The sequence below is a fragment of the Miniopterus natalensis genome, chromosome 1, assembly GCF_054644295.1.
Source record: "Miniopterus natalensis isolate mMinNat1 chromosome 1, mMinNat1.hap1, whole genome shotgun sequence".
Taxonomy (NCBI): domain Eukaryota; kingdom Metazoa; phylum Chordata; class Mammalia; order Chiroptera; family Miniopteridae; genus Miniopterus; species Miniopterus natalensis.
This window is the reverse complement of record NC_142081.1, coordinates 144,897,668-144,907,027: the sequence shown is the minus strand read 5'-3', so window position 1 is coordinate 144,907,027 and position 9,360 is coordinate 144,897,668. Positions and strand designations below refer to the sequence as shown.

Genomic DNA, 9,360 nt, shown 5'->3' with positions numbered 1-9,360 from the left:
TTAAATGTAATTTTTGAATCTTTCTTTCATCTAACCTATTATTAAAGCTCTTTCAAACACATTATTTTAGACATGTGCCATAATTATTTATCATTGTGGTAGCCAGCCTCCAAGATAGCTCCCAAAGATTACTGCTTCCTGGTATTCAAGATCCTGTGCAGTATCCTCCCATATCGAATAGAGCTGACCTGTGCAACCAATAACACATATACTTCAGAAACAATATTGTGACGTCCAAAGCTGGGTCATAAAGGACGTTACAGCTTCTGCCTTGTTCTTTTTTCCGATTACTCACTATAGGAGAAGCTGACAGACATACTCCACCTTGGTCCAGAGGGGTCCTCATAGTGAGGACTTGAGGCCTCCTGCCAACAACCAGCACTAATTTGCCAGGTATTTGAGTTTGTCACCATGGAAATAGATCCTCCCAGTCAGTCAAGTTCTTAGGTGACTGCAGTCCTGGGTGACACCTTGAATGTAACCTCATGACTCTGAGAGAGAACCAAACTAATCTTCTCCTGGGTTCCTGACCAACAGAAATCGTGTGAGTTAATAAATATTTATGATTTTAAACATCTAAATTTTGGAATAACTTGTTGCACAGAGATAAATAATAATAATTTTGGTGCCAGAAGTGGGATGCTACCATAACAAAAGACCTAAAATGTGGGAGTGGCTTATGAAAGCATGAAGGAAAGACTTTGAAAAGTGAAAGTATAAAAAAAGTGAAAAGTGCATTGAAGAAACGGTTAGCAGAAGCTTGATGACCTTCAAGGATGCTTTTGGTGAGGGCTTGGAGGAAAATCTGGAAACATTATTAGAAACTAGAAAAAGAGAGATTCTTTTTAGATAGAACAAAAATTTAGCAACACTGTAATGTGCAAAAAAGAAAAAATATCTAATTAACTAAATGATTTAGCCAAGGCAATTTCCAGGCAGAATGTTGAAAGTGCGCTAGTTTCCCTCTGGCTGGTTACAGCAATATGTGAGTAAGAGATAAGCTGAAGGAAGAACTATTAAACAAAGAGGAGTCAAGACTTTCTGCTTTTGAAATTTTCCAGATGACAGAAAATGCTAAAATTGTAAAATGGCTTTCAGGCCAGAAAAAAAAAAATCAAATCCAGAGCTCTTCCAAGAAAACATGGCCTTAGGATGAAGCTGAGGCTGTTACTATAAAATCCTATTTTAATAACTTTTTAGAATCTAAGGGAGTACTCCTCTTGGGTTCCAACCTAGTTAGCGGCAACATGGCTAAGTGCACCAAAAAGGTTGGAATAGTCAGTAAATACAGGACATGTTATGGCACCTCCCTCAGGAAAAGGGTGACGAACATTGAAATCAGCCAGCGTGCCAAGTGCACTTGCCCCTTCTGTGGCAAAACCAAGATGAAGAGATGAGCTGTGAGGATTGGGCACCGTGGTTCCCGCATGAAAACAGCAGCCGGTGGCACCTGGACCTGCAACACCCCTTCTGCTGTCACAGTGAAGTCTGCCGCCCGAGGACTGAAGGAATGAAAGACCAGCAGGGCTCCGCACTTTGAAACATTGCTAGCCTATAATACATGGGTTAAGTTATGTAACAACAGCAACAAAAAAGTCTGACCAGCCTGGCTTGGCTCAGTGATTGAATATCAACCTAGGATCCAGGCGATCGGGTTCAATTCCCAGTCAGGGCACATGCCTGGGTTGTGGGTTCGATCCCCAGTCAGGGACATGCAGGAGGCAGCAATCAATGACGACTCTCTCATCACTGATGTTTCTATCTCTCTCTTTCTCTCTCCCTTCCTCTCTCTGAAATCAATAAAGATATATATATTTTAAAAATCTACGGGAGGTACTTACTTCAGAGAACTCTAGGGCTTCTAAGTAGCTTAAGGGCATTGTCCCTCAGCAATTTCCACAAAAGCACAAGGCAGAAAATGGCTTATCTTGAAGAGATGTAATGGTGTAGCTTTTGTCTAATGGAATGAAACCCACCTACAATCCTTTATGATTTACAATTATGTGATTCTGGGGTTGTTGTTGGGGTTTTTTTGTTGTTGTTCATTACTATCAGCAGATACGCTACCAGGTTTGACTGAGAGGACTGAAATCACACAAAATGAAAAGAGGCCTTTAGACTCCCAAACTTTGATATGCAGGAAACAGGCTGAGAAAACATGGGTCTCTTAGCTGTACAACATGGGTTACCCTTAATGGAACAGGAAGGAAGAATAAAAGGTCAGAAATGAGAACTCTGAGGGTAGAGCTTAGAGCCATGGAGAATCATTCCCAGAAAAGAGTAGGCCTGAACCCTGATTGAGGAACTTTCAACATTTGCCTGGCTAGATTTTAGAACTGCTATGAAGCAATGACCTCATGTGCCTCCTGTTCTTTCTGTCTTGAACAGGACTATCTACAGCAGTTTTCCTATGCCTGTCCCAGCAGTATATGTCAGATGCAGGTCTTCTGATTGAGAAGAACTACACTTGAACTATACTTGGAACTAAGTACTGAAGGAACTATACCCAAAGAGCTTCATCTGCCCCAGGACCTGATTTAGATGGTGAGATTCTGTATTGGAACTGATGTTGAAACAAGTTGACACTTTTGGGGGCCTTGAGAAAGGGTGGGTGTATTTTGCATATGTGAGGCACATAAATCACCCGGGGGCAGAGCACAGACTGTAGTAACTAGCTTCTCTGATGACTCCCAGTAATTCTTACCTACTGGTATTCATGTCCCTATTTAGCCTCTTACCACAATGAATGTGATTAATCCATGCAACACACCAGATATTGTGAAAATAACAGAATGTGACTTCATAGAAGACATTGCAGTTTCCCCTTTGTTTTCTCTTGTATCACTCACTATGGGAGAAACCAGCTGCCATGTCATGAGAGGACACGCCAGTCTTCTGAGGAGGTCCAGGTGGTAAGGAATTGAGACCTACCAACAAACATCACTAACTTCCCAAGCATGTGTGTGAGCTACCTTGGAAGCAAAACCTCTAGCCCCGATCAAGCCTTCAGATGACTATAGCCCTGGCCTACTTCATGATATATCCTGAGGCAGAACCATCCCGCTAAGCTACTCCTGAGTTCCTGACCACATAAATTGTGTGAGATAATTAATGTTTATTGTGTTAAGCCACTAAATTTGGGGGTAATTTGTTATATATTACTAGATAAGCAATACAGCCTTATTTTATCATATAGATATGCCATAATTGAGTTAACCATTTTTCAGTGTTGAACATTTAGATTGCTTTTTTTTTTTTTAATCCTCACCTAAAGATACATTTTCATTGATTTTTTTTTAGAGAGAGCAGAAGGGGAAGAGAGAAAGAAACATCAATATGAGAGAGAAACATTGATTGTTGCCTACCAAACACTCTCCACGCAGGAATCGAACCCACAACCTGGGTATGTGTCTTGATAGGGAATCAAGCCCATAACCTTTTCTGGCATTCAGGTTATTGCTTCAGCCAACTGAGCTACCTGGCCAGGCAGCTTCTAAGTTTTGATTATTAGACATATTGCTGCTTTGAAGAAACTAATAATAAATTGCTATTTATGAATCTATTAGTACATCTCTAGACTAAATTCTTAGCAGTGAAGTTACTAGATATGAACAATGTATGTTTCTAGCTGTATTGTACAGGGTGAGACAAAAGTAGGTTTACTGTTGTGAGCACACAAAACAGAGTTTATTTTTATATTATTAATTATTGCATTATTTTTCCGCATGAGGAACTGTAAACCTATTTTTGCATATTACCCTGTACAAGAGTATGCATTTTACTGTAGGCTCAGCTATACTTTGAAAAATCACATGACAGGCCCTGGTTCAGTTGGCTGAGTGTCTTCCCGTGCACCAAAAGGTGGCAGGTTCAATTTCTGATCAGGGCACATGCCCAGGTTTCAGGTTCGGTCCCCAGCGTGGGTCCATATGGGAGGCAATAGATCAATATTTCTCTCTCACATTGATGTTTCTCTCTCTCCCTCTCTCTTCTTCTCTCTCTAAAAAAGTCATAAAAATATATTTAAAAATAAAAAATAAAATAAAAATCCAAGACAGGAACACCCACCATCACTATCTTTATTTAGCACTGCACTAGAATAAACACACTTAGAAAATAAAATAAAAGCATAAAAATCAGAGAGGAAAAATTTAAATCTCTACTATTTTCATTTTATAGGATGAATATTTGGAAAACACAAGAGGAACTATTAAAAATCTATTATAAATGATAAGAGAATTCCATCAGGTGACAAGAGACCAAAGAACTATATCTCCACCCTAGATGCATTCAAGAAGCTTTGAGTAGAGGTCTGACCAAGTATGTTTACAGGCAGTGATGGGGGGAAACAGAACTGCTTCTTGATCATATTCTGCTGAATCCATCTCACTCAACAAACAAGTTACACAAATACAAATGACCTAGTTGTATAACACTTGAATGGTACATGTATCACTCTCAAATGTGTGCCTAGGCATTCATAATCCCTAACTATCGTGAGGGGAGTTACTGCTGGTTTTGAAACTTTAATTAGCAGGAGGCAAATAAGGGAGTGCATGGTGATTGAAGCAGTTTGTCAACCCGAACTGCCTCATTTCTTCCCTCAATCCCTGCAGCTTCTCACACTCCTTCAGATAATCTTCTCTGACACTAATAAACCAGGTCTTCACTGTTTAGCATTTTGCTTCCTAAACCACTGCTGAGTCACTCTCCCATCCTGGCAAGCTCTCACACGTGAGAATTTCTACTGTGTTAGCTGGTTCCAATCCTGAAGGGTATGTTCAAGCCCAGAGGCCTAACTAGGCTTCTTCTTCTTTTTTTTATTTTTATTTTTATTTTTAATTTTTATTTTTATTTTTATTTTTTCCTATCACCATTTATCTCCCCTATATATACCCTCTTCTACCTCCACCGGAAACCCTCCCTCTTCAGCTTTTTTTTAATCTCACTTGAAGATATGTTTATTGATTTGAGTGAGTGAGAGAGAGAGAAACATCAATGTATGCCTCTGGTACACACCCCAACTGGGGATCAAACCCACAACCTTTTGGTGTACGAGATGATGCTCCAACCAACTGAGCCACCCGACCAAGGCAGGTTTCTTCTTGATGCTTGGATTTATAGGACTGCATGTTGAGAACTCTTAACTACCCACGGTTATAGGTCTCAGGAATAGGCGGAGCTTGATACTGATCCACAAACTGGATTCTGCCTCTGAGATTTCCTTCCTTCACCAAGTCAACTAGCAAGTGATAGACGTAACCAGGATATACTGTCTTGGCTCACTCTACTAAAGAAGGGGGAAAACAGAACTGCTTCTTGATCGTACCCTGCTCACTCGCTCTGCATACTCCCTAAAGAAGACACCAATGATAAGAAAAATGGGTGCAAATGAAGAAGGGAATAAGGAGAGGGAAAGGGCCCAACAAGTGAACTGCAAGTTTCTGGAGCAATGAGGACTGTCTGTAATCTCACCTGGCACTGTAGGGTCCACCTCCAGGCTCAGCACCCTTGCAGTAATGTTTTATACACAGTTGACCTTCCCGCCATGTCTGACAAATATTCCTAAGGCTAATGTGAGTTAAACATAGGAAGATATTGGGGTGTTCATTCCTGCATCCTTCCCAAACATCAGAGAGCTAAGTGTACTGGTCACTAAGAAGAACCTCCAGATCCCTCCCCTTCCCCACAGGGTGGGGCTGGGGGCACTTTGAAAAAGGGCAGGGAATTTTAAGTGGCTTTTCCAGAACACAGAGGGAGGGGAGGTGATTCTCCATAGACAAAGGTGTCAAGTTGCCAGAAGCCAAATGCAGTAGCAGTAATGTGTATGCTTTCTCTGAAGTGAATTGCAGAGATCATATCCTCCAATTTCAGCAAGCAAAGGTCAGGCCTGTGAGAATCTCTCATTCTAGCTTGGAGAGCTCCATGCTGAAATATACACCATGTTTATTCATCAAAATAAATAAAACAAACAAAAAGCCCTGCAAACTAAGCCAATAGAGGACAGAGCAACTGAGTTTTAAACGGTTAGAAAGAGAGAAAATATGAGAAAGTCATCCTCAGCATGCACTCACCTATGAAGCTATTAAAATACCATACCTTAGATCCCTGGCTGGTGTGGTTCAGTGGTTAGTTGGCCCTCCCACCAAAGGGTTGCACGTGGGAGGCAACCAATCACTGTGTCTCTCTCACATTGATGTTTCTCACTCTCTTTCCCATCCCGCCCCCCCACTTCCACTTCCTTTACACAATCAATGGAAAAAATGGCCTCGGGTGAAAATTAACAATCTCCAGGGTGTGAATTTTTCATTATGGATTCACAATATCTTACAATCTCTCTATTTGTCCCACGGGATATTAGGGAATTCACAAAAGAGATTTACAATTAATTTTATTTTAAATGAATATATAGTGTATCACATTTGGTGAGAGAGAGGAAATCTGAGACAAAATAAAAATAAAATGTTGTAAACTAAAAAAAAAGGTTGAAAGGCATGGCCTTATGGATAACTCTGGCATGTTAAATGGATGTAGAGCAGAAGAGTGCTTCAATGTCCTTTTGAAAGTCAGGGATGTTTTAATTCTTTGGGGTTTGACCTTGATTCATATTAAATTTCAAAAGCACATGTCTCAGTCCTCAATTCAGTTAGGTTTAACCTCTCCCAGTGCTTGGCACTGAGCTGGACACTGGTGATACAGAGAGGAAAACATACATCTGCTCCAAGAAGAGTCTAGAAGATGACATTTTTGCTAGCAAAAACAAACAAACAAACAAAAAACAGTGCACCAAGTCAGTTCAACAAACATTATGGAGAGCTGATTGTGAGGTCCTGGGCAAGGCCCTGATAACCACCCAAATAATGCCAAGCAGCAAATGGCTTTACTATGATTTTGTGATACATAATGTGTATCTGGGCATAGAAGATTTAGTTCTCTAATTATGTTTTGCTTATGTTAATATTAAAATTAGCCTTTTTTGCCTGATCACCCTCAGAGGAAGAAATGGCTTTAGAAGCATACTGGGCAAGAAGATTTTTTTTTTTTTAAATATATCTTTATTGATTTCAGAGAGAGGAAAGGAGAGGGAGAGAGAGAGACAGAAACATCAATGATGAGAGAGTCATTGATCGGTTGCCTCGAGCTTGCAACCCAGGCATATGCACTGACCGGGAATCGAACCCCGATCGCCTGGATCCTAGGTCGATGCTCAACTGCTGAGCCACGCCCAGCCAGGCAAGAAGATCTTTTTTAAAAGGACTCACAATACCCAAGAAAGCATGGCTCCTCTGTCCCACCCTCTATTCCTCCCTCTACAAGAATTTTTTTTTATCTTTTCAGAAATTATATTTGACTCCTTAGGAATATGGAAAATGTTTCTTTTAATTGTTACAAAATCATGGGAGGAGAGAGAGAACACTTTTTAACTTACTGATCCCCTACTAAGGGCCAGATATTGTACTGGATGCGTTACATGTGATCTCTTTTAATCCTTCCTAGGGCCCTGTAAAGCTGGCATTGTTATCATCAGTTTAGAGATGAGAAAACTAAAGCACATAATCAATGAAAGATTAAGTCAGAATTTGAATATCAGTCCACCAACTTTAAGACCTATTTCTTTCCACTATCCAATATACTCTAACCTTTAAACATCCCAATTCACCAACAGCCCAATAGAGAAATGGGAAAGGGGAGGAACCAACAATTCACAGAAAAGGCTCTAGAACATTCTTTTAGATATATAATTATACTCACAAGGAAAGAAATGCAACTTGAAACTTCACCTGTAAAAATATCAGAGCTGTAGCACATTTGGTATCACACTGTGTGGGTGAGGGTGTGGGAAACAGGGTTGCTCATCCACTGCTGGCAAGAGTAAGGGAGTTTGGAGACAAAATGATGGCGTAGGGAACCGTGGTACCCGCCGCCTCCCGCAACCACATCAAAATTACAACTAAAATACAGAACAACCATCATTCAGAACCTCCTGAAATCTGGCTGAACAGAAGTTCTACAACCAGGGAACTGAAGAAGCATTGAGACCAGTAGGAGGGGTGGAGATGTGGGTCAGAATCTGGGCTGAATCATGGAGACACAGCTGCGGTCCCACACTCAGGTACTTGGTTTAAAACTGGGAGGGTTATCTCGGTTGACAGAGGTTTCCCAGAGGAGCGAGGGGTCCCAGCCCCACATCAGTCTCCCCAGCCCAGGCGGCCTGTGCCAGGGGGCCAGCCCACAGCTTTGGGCTGTAAAAACCAGCAGGGAGTGTGGCTGAGGGAGGCGGAGGCTGTGGGAGCCCCAGGCTTTCCTCTTAAAGGGCCCGTGCACGGATTCACTCAGATGCTCTCCCTCTGAGCTTCAGGGGTGGGCGGCAGCTTGAAAGGAACTTGGGACATTCAGGAGGACCAAACTTGCCTGGATTCAGGGTGAGAGCTGGAGGGGCGGCTTTCTCCCAGGCAGAAGAGCTGGCAGAGGCCATTGCTCCTTTGATGAGCCTTCCTTCCACAGAGCTGGCACGCAGATGCTATAGCCAAATCTTCAGCAACCTGGCTCACTCGTTTTGCCTGCCCTGGTGATCCCCAGAGACTTTGCCCCTCCATACATGCAAGTTCATCCAAGCCATTTTCAGTGGCTTTTCTATGCAAATGGCCTCTCTAGCCTCATGTTTAGGACTTTTCTAAAATCTCTCAAACAAGCAGCAACTGGCCTCAGCATGCCCCATACTTCTCAATAAGTGGCCCCAGGCCTGGCACTAGTGGCAATCTGCATTGGTTCATAGCTTAGCCTTTCCTGGACACCTCCAAGCCCAGAACAAGTAGCAGCCATTTATGGGTTGCTGTGTAGCTCATGCTGGGTGGCTCTGGGCAGGGCACAGGCAGAGGCTGACTTTGCACCTCCCAGGAGGTCCCAGAGACAGTGCACCTGGTGGTCAGCTTCAACCATGCTGGATTACAATCCTACCACATCTATGAGTGACACACTCAAGAGATGTATTACGTGAACACCAAAGCTCCACTGAAGTAAATCCTGCTCCATAAGGGTGTCTACAGCACAGCAGCTCTTCAGCTGTAGCTGCAGCTGGTCCTCACAGCCAACTGGCCTGGGAGTCAATTCCTCCCAGTGATGCCAACAGCAACCAAGGCTCAACTACAACAGGACAGTGCACACAGCACACACAGAGGAGTACCTAGAAGGCCCATCTTAGGTGACTGGGAGACTGGGCCACTGGACCCTACAGACTACACAAAGCCACTCTACAAATTCCAGGAGACATAGCAGCTCTACCTAATACATAGAAACAAACACCTGGAGGCAGCCAAAGTGGGGAGGCAAAGAAACATGTCACAAAGGAAAGAACAAAAG

General features: G+C 42.4%; 1 pseudogene; it reads left to right on the top strand.

The window, feature by feature from the left end:
* The first annotated feature begins 1,247 nt into the window (after window positions 1–1,247).
* LOC107535688 (large ribosomal subunit protein eL43 pseudogene) lies at window positions 1,248–1,514 on the top strand (annotated as a pseudogene).
* Window positions 1,515–9,360: the final 7,846 nt, after the last annotated feature.